Raw genomic sequence first — 15,108 nt, forward strand, 5'->3', positions numbered from 1 at the left:
GAATTTCTAGAAATTTTACTTATTTGGCATCTAGAGCCAAGCTAGGCAGAATAAGATATGTGTGTGCGTGTGCTGGGGAGATTATCTGCGCGTGTGATTCATAATAGGCTGCGCTTGTTACAGATGGATCTTGATAGACATCCATTACAAGCTGACAATCTTGTTTTCAACATAATTCTGTTAAACATAGTCATAGAAGGTTGATATAACGTTACTACCATGATTTCACCAGGTCTCATACTTACAACACTCTGACAAAATGCGTCTAGAGAGATCGCCAATACGGTATAATAAAACATCTCCTGAACATCATTCTGTTGACAGTTACAAAGTACAGACCCCAAAATATGTGACTTATGACATCATGTCATGTCTACAGTAAATTAGCGGGAGTCACTAAAAGTACCACCCAGAATTGTCTCCTGTATCCGCTGTCATTAATATTTCAAATTTAATTTTTTCTCCCTAATACTCCAGTTTTTGTGCATGTTTGGTCGCTATCAGATAGGTCACAAAATTGTTAAATAGAACAATGTCTATATATGTGAAAATTTTGACATTTTCTGTATATTGTAAGCTATATTCAATTGGTTATATCACTAACATTTGTAGAGGAACAAATAGTAGTCATTATGAACAGGCTGTTGTTGTCAGGAATTTTTTTATTAGGTATTATTGTATATATGATTAGGTATTATTGTATTGTTGTAATAATAACAGCGATACACAAGCACTTAAGCGAAGCCCCATAATTACGCTATAATCATGTTGAGGGGTGATAAAGATTAAAAAGGCGCACGCTACCGAGAGAGTTGCGCACGGTAGAAACGCCGCTTTTCAGCATTTCCGAGTTATTCTGCTGGAAAACAGGCTGGAATAACATGGCTGGTTTACATGGCTGGTGTAAGGTGTTCATCCTTGTGGTGTTCTTCGCCTGCTTGACCAGCGCCGAACAAGGTAAGCAATACTTGCTATAACCTATTAAAAGTTGTTTGAGTCTTAGGGAGAATAGTAGGAACATAGTAGCTTTCAGCTCTGAAGCTGTCTTAGCAAACGCTCTGGACAGCACACGCATACACACACGCACACACGCACACACATACATGCGCGCACACACACACTTACACACCACACAGACACACACACACTCACACACACACATACACACACGCACACACACATACATACACACACACACACACTACACAAACACTAACACACCACACACACTGCACGCACCTACACTTGGCACACACAAACTCAACGCGCGTTTAAATCGTTCGTGGTCTCACCTGAGAAATGAGACGCAACTCAAAGTTCAGGCAGTGCTGTGCAGTATATCAGTGTCCACCAACTCAAATCGTTTATGGCCTTCGTCGGTCAGTACTGACCATGGTAAAACATTGTGACATCGGCCCTACAACATTGGCTACGGCTTAACTGTCCTATACCAGAATGACAGTTCTGCCACAAAAGGCACATCTGTAAGCAGACTCTGTTGCAAAGTTTTTTTCTGTGTTTCCGCTTTTCTCAGGAATCATCAGGAATTGTCTGTGTGGCGCAACGGCTAGAGCTTTCAGTACTTAGGCCCTGAGTTCAATACTCGCCATGCCCCTGCCCCCATGATGGTGGAGTGACACCCACCGAGCCTCACGGCTAATCTGTCTAAAGGTGCTAAAAAAAAACACCTACGGATTTGGTGCTGCCAGTGTGTCAACATCTGCACACTTGCCACTAATTTTTTTGTGTGCATCAGGAGTGAGACAAAACCTCTTAGTACAACTATCACAGAAAGAAGGAAGTACACAGGACTGTTGATACTGTAGTAGTAACAACGGAAGTCAGATTAGTGTAATATAATGAGTTTGAACTGAGAAGTCTGCCGCAAAACCGTGAACTAATTTGAACATGTCAAATATTGTGAGGTTTAAAGTACATGTTTACTACTGCTTGGGTGTGTCGGCATGAACGGCTGAGTTTGATGCTTGAATAATTAATGACCGGTGTATATTACACCTTCTGGTGGTGGGCTGGAATGGTAGTCTCTACTAGACTCCCGCCTGGCAGAATAGTAATAGGAGACTATGGAATGACGTCACATTTATACAACAATGTTATAGTAACGTCATATCAATATGGCGTATACATGACAGCTTTTGTTTCTATTTTCTATTCATTCAAAATCAAACATACCAAAGGGACAAGACAAAGAGACGGCAGCTCAAGTTACATAGAACTTGTATTCTTGCCGCCGCTTTTACTGCAGGGAAAATGAACTATTCAACAAGACAAAAACAAAGTTATGGGTGATAAAAAATACAATAACGTATGTTCACTGAACTCCCGCCCCAAAGGATGGATAGGAGAGGCACACATAACTAAAAGCGTCAGGTTGCCATGACGTAGTTTTGTGTGTTCGGCATAATTTCACAGTCGATATAACAAGAATACAGAGGATATCACATGGCATTTAAAAATGTTTGGCGTTATCGGATAGGATATTTGAGTTTACAGGATGTCCAAGAATCCCGAAAGTTTGTCGAAGAGAGTTGAGCGCTCATAAGTATATGTAGGGTAGCTTTAACTTAGGCACACATACAACAATATGTGAGATTTTAGTAACCGTCCTATCAAGGACATTTCTAACGGACTAGCTTTAGTCTTTCTAAACTTTTATTCACATTGTAAGCATTTGAATGTGTGTTTTTACATATTCTTTACAAAATCAACCAACGTGTAAACGTGTTGCAATTGCCAGTCTCTGTGTAGCCTCTACTTTCGTGATACTATCATAGTATACCAGATCCTTTTCATCAAAGGCGTAACTTTGGCCTGCTGTTTTTGTATGTTGTTACTTTCTTTTTAAACGTGTTTGTCTGAAATATCAACGGTAATTGGATTCTTTCTTGTACGTAAACGTGAATGCTATAATATGGAATGCTAGTATTTTTCACTGTCTCAACATAGAATTAGGTGGGGTTTTTTCAAACATTAATTACTTTGACTAAGCACCATGGTATGCTGGATGTGATGTTTTGATATTGAGTTGACCGGTATCTAGAACAGTCTGGTGATATCGGCTGTGTCGCGCCCGAGGACATATGTAGTAAAACTCTGCTACAATATTTTACAGTGGCACGTACGTGAACAGAACACATGAGATCAGTAGGATCATTTGGACTTAGCAGCTTTAACTGTAAACTTCTTCAATGTGTTTTCTTTAGCCTGATTAAATCTCGCTTATAGCAGATCGCTTTACAAGGCGGTGGGGAGGGGCCAGTTAAAACCCCGGGCAGCGGAGTTAGCGTTACACAGACTTTTTTTGTATTTACTTTCAGACAGACAGACAGACAGACAGACAATGACATGTACAATGTGTAACTGCACTCATGTTTTGTAACTTAGTTTAACAGTGTCAAAAACAACGAACAGACTTAGTTCCATTGATCATTAAGAATTGTCTTAGCCAACAAACAAAAGAATAACACCTTATTAATCTCCCCAACAGAAGTCAGGTACCCAGTTTCAAAGGAAAATGAAAAGTGTCTTTCCTAAGAGCACAAGGCAAAATTGTGACAGAAAATCTTTATTGACATAACAAAAGCACAGCGGCTTTCGTAAGGTTTACATGTATAACAACTACTTACAGTACAGCTAAACACACATATATGGATATCTATAGGGTGACAGAGTCACTGTAATAGTTTTAGGCATGCCCAGGGCTAACTGCGCATGAGCAGAGAAGAGGGGGCCAGGAGACGAGAGTTCGGCAGTGTGAAGTCCTGCTATGTAGATTTAGAGGTTTCATGGATTAAAAGAGCAACATCGGAACAACAGCGTCGGTCTATCTTGTGACAAGTGGTGTCGAGAAGTGGAATAAAATTCACGGAAGGTCTACGACCGGTAAGTGAGACCCTTAGCCTACGGAACTTCCCGAACGGAACTTTTCATGCAGTAGAGGCGAACGAGAGTGGCCATAATTTAGCCAAGCCGTGAATAGAAAGTTTGGAAGGCTGTCCGACTGGCCAAGTTGTTGATGTATCCTACTGCTGAGGAAGGGAAGGGCAAAGACTTTCAACCATACTTTCAGTGATGCCTTCTTTATAATTGGATGCATATGGAACCAATTCGTATGGCAACCAACATCTTCTTCGCGTGTGCATGATATCAAGCCAGCGGAATAGAACGTCACCCCCAGACGGGCCAAAACAGATCAGTAAACTGTAGAGCGTAAAAGAAAAAATAAAGGGAAGATGGAAGAATATATCGAGGCAGGTTCGAAACTAGGCCTGAAGGAGGAGGCTTTGCAAACGTATGTGCAGCAGGCACTGGAGAGGGAGGAGAGAGCCAAGGAAAGAGAAATGCAAAAGCTGAAGTTAGAAGCCGAAGAGAGAGAATGAACGACAGGTAGAGATGGAGAAACTGCAGTTAGAAGCTGGAAAGATGAAGTTAGAAGCTGAGAAGCAGAAGTTAGAAGCTGAAGAGAAAGAGAAGGAACGGCAGGTAGAGATGGAGAAGCTTAAGTTACAAGCTGAGGAAAAAGAGAGAGAAAGGCAGGAGAAGGAAGCGGAACGGCGACATCAGCTGGAGATGAGACAGCTGGGGCTGGAGAGGGGTGTAGCCGCAGAAACGGAAAGTGTTCGGGCTAAGATACCCAAGCTTCCAGCCTTCGAGGATGACAAGGACGACCTCGATGCCTTTCTACAGAGGTTCGAGAGGTTTGCAACCTCCAACGGCTGGAAGGAGACAACTGGGCCTCCACCTTAAGTGCTTTGCTCAACGGAACGGCACTGCAAGTATATTCTCAGCTTAGCGATCATGACGCCCGAGATTATGAAAAGGTGAAGGAGGCACTTATGAAGCGCTACAATCTTACGGAAGATGGATTCCGGGCCAAGTTCCGTCACAACCAACCAGAAAAAGGGGAGAGTCCGGGACAGTTTCTGGTGCGACTGACCAAGTACGTTGACCGATGGGTAGATTTGTCCAAGACAACCAGGGACTATGAGTCCCTCCGGGACATGTTCGTCAGGGAACAATTCATGGAGGCATGTCCCACGGACTTGGCCACTCACCTACGAGAGCGAGCCCCGCAGTCCATGACAGAGATGGCAGAGATGGCTCAGCACTTCCTAGAGGCTCATAGGCGGGAACTGGCAACCCGGGTGGACACGGTGGAATTTCAAAATCCCGGAGATGCCCGCGTTGTCAAGAGGTGTTACAACTGCAACAGCCCGGAGCACTTGGCCAGGGCCTGCCCGCAAGTGAGACAACCGATTGAGCCGTCCCAAGGGACCTCATTATATGCCAACAATGGAAAAGTGACAGGGTACGAGTATGAAGGGGAAGTCGAGGGAACACCCGTGACTATGTTGTTAGACACGGGAAGTACGCAGACATTTGTCCACAATGACTTGGTCCACCCTATGAAGATCATGCCAGATGCTCAGGGCGGCCGCGGTATAAAGTGCATCCATGGGGATATACAAAACTATCCGACCGCAAAAGTCGCTATCAAGGTGGGGATTTAATGCGGTAAAGGCCAAAGTGAGCCAAAACCTGCCAACACCTGTCATCCTCGGACGTGACATCCCGAACCTGGCCAAGCTGGTACAGACAGCTCCAATGCATAAGTTCGGTCAGGGACCCAAATCCGCAGGAGACGGGAGGATAGCCTCCAATAATGGACCAGCATTCGGTCGCCATGGTGACGGAAGAGGTCGCGGTGGTTACAGACGTGACGGGGACTACGACAGGAGCAGCCGTGGATTCAGATCGAGCCAGTACAGTTACTATGGTCGTGGCAGATCATATGGAGGGAGCCAGCGTGGCTTTGGCCCAGGGTATCGCCGCGTCCACAACCATGGAGGCGGCCAGGGGCTGAAGAGCAGGAAAAGATATGGCCCGCCTGTCCGCACTAACTACTGTCTGATTGTGGAGAACTTGTCCAGTCGCTGTAGCTGGCAGGACTTGAAGGAATACGTGCGGCAAGCTGGAGAAGTCACGTTTGCTGATGTGCACAAGCAGAACAGGAATGAGGGGAAGGGGATTGTGGAATTCGCCACCTACCGAGACATGGAGAATGCCCGGCGTAAGCTTGACGGGACTGAAATCTATGGTTGTAAGATCAAACTGGTGGAGTCTAAGCCTTTATGAAACACTACCGATATGGTGAATCAGTAAGGAAAAGGACTGATGAATATGGACTTGAGAATTGTAACTGCATGGAAAAGGACTGACGAATACGGACACTAGAGTAGCCTTGCCTGTTGAAAAAAAAGGGTAGTTCTGAGTTATTAGACATTCAACTTTGTTATTAGATATTCGAGGTCGCTGACGTTTCGAACGGACACTTGGACTTTAGTTTTATGGCAGTAGTTTGGTAATATTTGTTATGTTAGTATCTGTACAAATCTACAATGCATGCCTACAGGACTCACACTGCAAAAGGATGTTTCTTGGAGTAGTAATGATTGTATCGAGTGTATCAATCAAAGAAACGGGGGCAGATGTGACAGAGTCACTGTAATAGTTTTAGGCATGCCCAGGGCTAACTGCGCATGAGCAGAGAAGAGGGGGCCAGGAGACGAGAGTTCGGCAGTGTGAAGTCCTGCTATGTAGATTTAGAGGTTTCATGGATTAAAAGAGCAACATCGGAACAACAGCGTCGGTCTATCTTGTGACAATAGGTTAGAGTTAATCAACACATAGGGACTAGCATGTCATTTACACTATTGGTTCTAAGGTATAATCATTCGTGGATATATTTGCCTACTTGTACACAGTGGGGATTATCGCCTCCTAGAATGTAGTTGAGTTGACATGACAGGATTTGAACCCGGGGCCACTTGGTCCTGAGCCGAAAACTCTGCCGTTACGCCACACAACGGTCAACCCCGCTATGTTTGCTGTAGTTAATCATTTTTTCACATGCTTGAAGTTAGTTTGTAAACAGCTGCTGCATTTCCTCCACCCATTAGGAGACCTCGGCTCCCGTGACAATAGTGAGCCATTCCTCCTTGTGGTTGACTGGAGTGGAGGCACCATTCTCCAAATTAACATCACTTCCGGATCAAAGGTCACACTGCCACTGGTAGGTGTTGACCAACCCTACGTCCTGGACTACGACCCGCTCACCGACTACGTGTACTGGTCAGATGCAGATGGAGGGAACATCAAACGGGCTCGTCGTGATGGAAGTGGCATGGAGACCATCATAGATACCAGCAGCAGTGAGTTATGGGTTACCATTTCTTCTTTTAAAATTTAATACCCGTATGACCAACAACTAAATCCTTCCGCACGCCAACTTAACTGCTAAACTGAGCAAAATTTTTACCAAAATAGGAAAGCTTTAAGTAGACCCTACCTGTTCCTTTTAAACCAAAAAAGGTCTCCAAAATTTTCAAGGAAAAAGAGGATTTGGAAGGATTTTAGATGGCACTTATAACATTTCCCATTTTTGCCTTCTACTGCGCAACTCAACTCTGACGTCTGCCCTTCTGGGTAATGAAAAATGAGAATCGAACAACAATTATCCCCTTCTAATACACTGAGGGATGTGATATTATTTCCCAATGGTGAACAAAATTGATCACTCCCTTGAGAATTTAGAGCCAAACCCATACTCAGTGCACCAGGCCTATCCCATGCTTCAGAGGCCTGTAAACCAGTGGGGTAGTGTATCCCATGTCAAGATTCACAGGTGTGTGTCCCTTAGCAATCGTCATTCAGTACTATCCATGGTCTGTTCTACAACTCTGATAAAAAACTGCAACTTTTCATAGACTGTGAGTTTTCTTTTTTCCAACTTTTTTACTAGTTTTCATACGATGCTTTATCAATGAAACCGCCAGTCTGTACACACAACACACAATAAAACAGCTGAAATGTTCCTACATATACAGCATAATCTATATATAAGTTTTGACTGGGGCTGTGTCGGTCTATCGGTGAAATCCCAACATCATTTTGAAATCTTTCTGTATACACTGTGATGCTGTTGTGGTCTACACCAAATATGGGGTTTTTCCATCAAAAGTGTGTAATTTCAAACATTTCTTGTTATTAACTGCATGAAAAATGCAGGACTGGTATGGTTTTAAATTTCGTGGTCTGTGTGTAATCTCCAACCAGATCCACGGTGGCGTAATGTATAGTATCAAACTTACCGTAGGTGCCCGTTTGACTCCCTTAGCCGGCTATACTCCCTGGCCAGCTTTGATACTATCTTATGGCACCGTAGGATCTGCTTGGAGATGAGTCTGTGTGTGTGTGTGTGTGTTTGGTGCGTTTCGGGTGATATATCTACAGTTCGCAGCGTGCTATTGCAATGATATTTGGTACATTGGTTGGTTGTGGTGGCCAGACGGTCAGGTTTGATTTTGGGCCTCTTTGACTTTGAACTTGATACTGCAAGGTGACTTTTGTGTGCTTTTGGCGCATTTCCGATCCACACCTCTGCTTGGTTTTGATTATCAACAGAATTCTCTCCAGAGGCACAGTGATAGGGTCAGGTTACATTACCATCTGAACATTATGGGCCATGCCATTTACCAACAGGGGTGTGTCTGTGTTCCTGGATATTTGTGGTCATTGAAACTTAAGAACCTTTGAGCCATATTTACATAATCAGCCAAATTTGCATAATCATAAAGACAATATAAAACAAGAAATTTGCAAACACTGAATATTTCATGCAGGTATGAGGTCTCCGAACTCTTCCTCTTACAGAGATCAGTTACATTATATAAATAACGTCCACACACTCTTTTCTGCAGCTGCCTATGGCCTGGCGTTGGACCACGCTGGGGGGAATATCTACTGGTCTGACTATGCCGCAAACACTATCTCTGTAGCAAGGAAGGACGGATCGTCCGCCAGGACACTTCTGACGTCACCAGACATTGGAAACCCTGCGGGTCTGGTCCTGGACCCCAGGCATGGGTGAGTAACGTGCATTTCATAATAAACAGGTGTTTTCCACAACTGTGGTTATAGTGACAGACCTACATGCTTTAATGTTCTAGGTGATATATCCCGATCAACCTGTCTGAAGCGTTCACGGTGTAAGCGGTCTTTGGGAGAATTCTGTCATGTACTGCCCGGGCTGTGATGGCCCTTGGTATTTCGGACCGGTACGAACATGGGCGGAAATAGCTGCCCGGTCAGGGGAGGTTTTTTGGTTCCAGTATTGCATATGGCAGAGCAAGGTATCTCGTGCAGCTGCGCCTCCTTCCAGAAAGCATTGGAATCTCAGTATTAAACAGTACACCCATCGTAAAAGAAAGATATACACCAAAATCGTAACTGCGTCAATAAAACTTCGAGGCCTGTGTGATACAGCTTTTTATCACACGGTCCGGAACACCTGTATCGAACTTTATCGCGGCCCAGGTATGACATAAAGGTCAATATCAATGTTGGGTCTTTGTACTACTCTTCAAGCAGAGGTCAGGCTCTGGCTGTTTTTGAAGTGAATTTAGGCGTTTTTGTCGGGCTATTTTGTACCTCTTTCTTCATGTCCAATGGTACCATAAAGAAAGCCCCACAAAAATGCCTAAAAACACATAAAAAATAGCCTGAGCCAAACCTCTGCTTGGAGAGTATTTGTACAACAGTTGAACTTAGATTTTATGGTTTCTGTTCCGGAAATGCTATTACCGCACGGAACGTCTATTATTTGGAGCTTCTTGGGGTTGTTTTGCTGGTTTTTGGTCTTGTGCGGCCATTACAGCGTTTTCATCTATCCCTCTCTCTAATAATGCGCTTTCTTAGGGCTACCCTCATTTGCATAATCGATGGAGAAATTACATGAAACCTCATCGTTGAGCTATGGGCATTTCATATGTGGCAAATGGAAGATAAACCTCACTCACTAAGTGTTGATTATGCAAATTTGAATGTCATTTTCTCAATAAATAAGGCAATATCATATCATATCAGGTTTCTTCCTTCTCCTGCCATATCTCTACTTTAGGTAGAGGAGATCATCCGTGCAAGTAGATAATGCTACTTAACTTTATTAGCACTATCAATGAGATAATGCACAGTAAAATGACACATTTCCGAACATTTCGCGAAGATATAACATTTTTATTTGCTGGACTCTTTTTCCCTCAGATCCCTGTACTGGGTGGACAATAGAGACAGGATTGTCCGTGCTGCGGTGGATGGTTGTAACAAAACCATAATCGTCAATGGTCTGTCTTCTCCCATCGCCATTACAATAGACTTCTATGGTGAGACAATAGACACTAGTTAGGGACGTGTTGCTGATACGATTTTGTATTTTTAACCAAATTAATGAGTAATTAACTAAGCGTAACTAGTTTGCAAACTTGTGTTTATTTAATTAATATTACCAGAATCATGGTATTATGACTATATCACCGGTTCATTGATCTTTGCAGTGCCAGTCCGTGTAAGATATTACTATGTGCATGTCTTCTCTGTATTCCTATGTAAAACTCTAATTACTAAGTATTGATCACTGTATTTGTTTATCTCATTTAGAGGATCGGCTGTACTACCGTGATCAGCGGTACGGCATCTACAGCTCAGACCTGCTGGGCAACGATATCCGACAAGTGCTGTATGAAGACGGGAAGGAGGTTCAGAGAATCGCGGTTGATGAGGACTTCGTCTACTGGTCGGCTTACTGGCGGGATTCATCATCAGCATCCTATCAGGGAAAAATCGGAAAGTGAGGAAATTCCCTTTTTTTTGTAACCTACTGAAAACAATTTCTACTACAAAATCTGAAATGGATCGTTCCCGAAAATGCCATATCGAACAAATAGACCTCTATTCTATTTCGAACACCTCTGCGAAACTTGAACATTTCATTATCTGGTGAAATTATGCATCACAATCTACATGATATGTATGTATGTACTTTGTATTCATCTTGTATTCACTTATCCAGTACTACTGTGTGCTGATGTACTAATATATGCATGAAATGAAATACTGAAATGAAATATGATTATGAAATGCATATGTATCTACTAGTACTAATACATGTGGATATGTTAGCAACTCAGCATTTGTGTAAGACTTATATATCTATAGTTTTGAGGTCCTATTTGTACACTGTTAAAAAGTCATCATCATCACTCGTACTGAGGCGGACCGTCATTAACTGCCACTGTTAACAAAAATACAATTATTGAATTATAATATGTTTTGCTCCACACTCCAGGCTGTCCAAGTCCGACCTGACCAAGACTGTGCTGGTGGATGGCCTGGAGTACCCATACGGCATCTACCTGTCCACGGCGCCTCCTGGTAAGTGCAACTCCTGACAGGTACGATGTACCAAGCCAGACTGGGGGTAAAGATCATTTCATTACATAATAAGAGTTCCTTGACCTTATATCTTGATGATATAGTCTGAATATCTTTGTCATACTAAATAACATGGAAATCCACTGTTCCTTTGTTCTCCTTGGAAGATTTTAACAAAAATAGTACTGCAGTTCCAGAGCAAGCTGCTAGAGGGCCCAAACATACACCACTTATTCCTTACATCACAAGCTTTCTGCCACAATGAAATCAAAAACATAGCACGTCCAGGTCAAAAGACACAAAAAATTAAATTTTTGCTGCAGTACCAAGGTCACATACCAGGGGGCCCAAAATTGACCTTGACCTTCGCCTTCCCAACACCTACCTACATACCAAATATCATCGTCATCCATCCATGTTATGCTGACTACTAAAATAAGGAAACACAGACAAACAAACAAACAAACAGACAGACACAGACCCAAAACTTAATTCCATAATAATATAACAAATGATAAGTATTTTTTTGTCGGATGGGAAATGACAAATATGTACAATAGAAGTTATTAATTCATTTCAGTTTTGGGAGTGTTCTCTCGGTTCAGGCCACAGGTCTGTTTCTGATAGGCTAGCGCAGCGTAACTAAACCATAAAAAAATCTCCTGCGTAAGAAAGAGCAAACCTTATCGTTTCTGAAAGTATAAGACGTATTATAGATTTCAAGGGCGCAATGCAAATGCCCCGATATCCCGTGAAGTCATGACATAATCATGGTAGAACTAGAACGCACCGGGTTTGACGATTTAGCAATTATCAAACCGGGACAAGTCATCTCCATAAATCTCAAACTTACTACCGGGATTTTATTTACAGTGGTCCATAGTCTATGAATTCCCAGTTTCAAGTCAATATACTAATCCAAAGTGATCTAAATCTAACTTCAATATTTCTGACTGACTGCCGTAGCGAACCGTTTTGATTCAGTTGTACGTTCCATGACCCCTGGGCGCCGAGACTGCTTATCAGAAAGCTTGTCCCTCGAGTTTACAACTACAGTCAAACTCTTGTATTCAACAACCACTCAAGGGACCAAGGAAATATGGTTGTTGACTGGAGTTGGTTGTTGGATAAAACTGGCGTCGGTTGGCATACAAATTACCACATGCATCTGCCTGTATGTAATGTATTACAGTTACTGTTTATCATTACACATCATGATTCTCAAATTACACATCACAAGAGATTCACGGGGTAACATGTATCATTCACGGCCCATAACCACAGTGGTCGTAGGGGCTCCCCGACATCCAGTAGCAGTGATCTTTGCCCATCTCGCTCTGTCCTCTGCCCCTCTGATGAGCTGTTTGTTGCTTATATTAGGCCAGTCCACGTCTTAACATGTATGTGTATGTATAAATTACATTTCAGGATCCGTTGCTCTAAACTTTTCCATAATCCCCATGCTGTTATGTAAACTAATTTCAAGAAACCATTGTTTAACAATCAGAGCTGTGTTTGTCTAACAATCAAACATGTTCTGTTTGTTAGTTGTCTGTTCCGTAAACAGCCAAAACAAGGTCTTCAAAGAATTTCAATGATTTATACTCCCCTGGGACTCACTTTTTATTACACTGTGTTATCATGGCTGCCATCAGAGTCTGAAGGGGGGGGGGGGCCTAGCTCTGATTCCCATTCAGTAGATTTCTAGCGAGGGCAACGCCCATGAAGTCCGCTCGTTCAAATGCAGAGTAACTAATTAACACTAAACTGGTGGCACGCGAGGGGCTGAGGGAGGAATATTTCACGCCTATTGTCCGTCGATTACTGGCTGTTAAATACCGTCAATACATTACAAAGGAAATCTTTGTAGGGGTTCCTTTAGTTTACAGCATGTATTTTGTGAGCTGGTCCCTTTCAATGCCGGTAATATAGAATAGAAGAAAGGACTGAAAAAAAAACAATACGACTTGAGTACATAACGTCATATTTGACAATTTACTACAGCCGTTGCGCACGGGTCATCAGATTCAGAGATCTTTTTACCTACTACGGTTACAAGATTCAAGTTGTGACTTGTAGAAGTACAGTAGAACTACGTGATGTTTTTATTTTATGTTTTACAAAATAACAACGATGGATAATGTCACATTATCCCAAAACTCAATATCGTCGTTACCGACTGTGGTTGCCTGGGATGTTTGTGGTTCTTCTACAGCATGAATAAATTATCGTGTTTACATAGCTAGGTGACGGACGTATTCAAATTCTGGAAGTGGTTTTGCATCACATAGAACCTTTCAAACATGTGAACGTCTTTGTCAAAGTTACAAGTGTGTTGTCAGCTACTATTGCATAATTACAAGAAGATTAACAAATGAAATAAACAAAATGAAGCAGAATGACCGATTATATGGTGCGTGATTTACGCTGACTGTATTATATGTAACAGAACGGATCTTATTTTCGAAGATAGAACCTCCTTGACATGACGAAGCATATGCAGCAAAACATATCGCGGTGTAACTTTGTGTAGTATATGCAACATGTTTCACTCAGTTCTAAACTGAGTACGTTGTATCAAGGTCTTCGGCCATGCTATATGTAACCAAGGATGTGTTTTTTTAATCTCCTTGATGTAACTTAAAAATGTAACGTTTATAGTTTATGTTTGGACAGTGACAATTATAAAGGTGTTATTGGCGCTTAGCAAAGATTTTTGTATAATGACTAGTCATGATTTTTTTACAGGATCGTTGACAAATATGTTTTTTTGCTTGTTATTACCGATTTGTATGTCTCCCGCCATGACCGGTGAACCAAAGACTCGGGATGCGCTGTTAGGTGACTGTCCTGGAAAATGCGTTCGATGTCTTCTCTCGCTGATTGTCTGTAATTTGGGGCGTCACAATGCGCCATAAAATCCTCATCCAGGACAAGTTTAGATTCGATGTCCCTCCATTTTAGTACGCGGCCCTTCCTGGAGAACTTGATCTTGTTGGGAAATGTTGGGTCAACTCGACAAATTTCACCTTCGTCGGGATCTGTTCCTTCACGTAGCGACCGCTCCATTAGCGCGAGCGTAGCACCATTGAAAGTGTAAAACTTCATTTCTACAGTCCCGAGGCGTTTTGATCATCAAACTTTCAAAGTTGAGTATTTTCAAGCTGATCTATCTAGACATACAGAAGAAACTCAAAATAGCAACTCAAATGTGCTTGGGTTGAGTTTAGGACATTTACATGAAACTAGGGGCGCTACAAGGGGTGCGATTAGCCCGTAACTGGGCTGCCATTGGCTGATTGTCGACTGCGGTCAGTGACCTGCTAGCAGCCATCTGATTGGTCCTCGCTAGAAACCGCCAGATATCTACTGCATGTGAAATAGTGTACACGGGGGGAGGGGGGGGCAGGGCATATACACCAAGAGCTGTTTTCAAGAAACCTGGCATGATGTACGCCAAGAAATGCCAAAAGCTAGTCACTCTGACACACAGAGACTGCCTACACAGTGACAGGGACCTGAAATTTGGTCATGAGGTGTTGTTTCATAGGCTTTGTAGGTACATTCAGAAGGTGTGTGCTGGGCACTTAATAAAAGTAGGTCAAAGCCAATTTCACGCAATGCACACACCACTTTCTTCATCTTTTTTTCTGAAAATGACACTGACAGACTCTGGTATGCTGTCATGACACCTGCCTCATGCTTACATCATGCTAACATCACAAAAAAGTTACCAAAACACAAGATAATGGGGCTTAGTAACACACCTCCTGTATCCATGAGCTGGACCGCTTTCGCGGCTCCTCCCCTGGGATGTTG

The sequence above is a fragment of the Branchiostoma floridae genome, chromosome 9 (genome assembly GCF_000003815.2).
Source record: "Branchiostoma floridae strain S238N-H82 chromosome 9, Bfl_VNyyK, whole genome shotgun sequence".
NCBI classification, from domain to species: Eukaryota; Metazoa; Chordata; class Leptocardii; order Amphioxiformes; family Branchiostomatidae; genus Branchiostoma; species Branchiostoma floridae.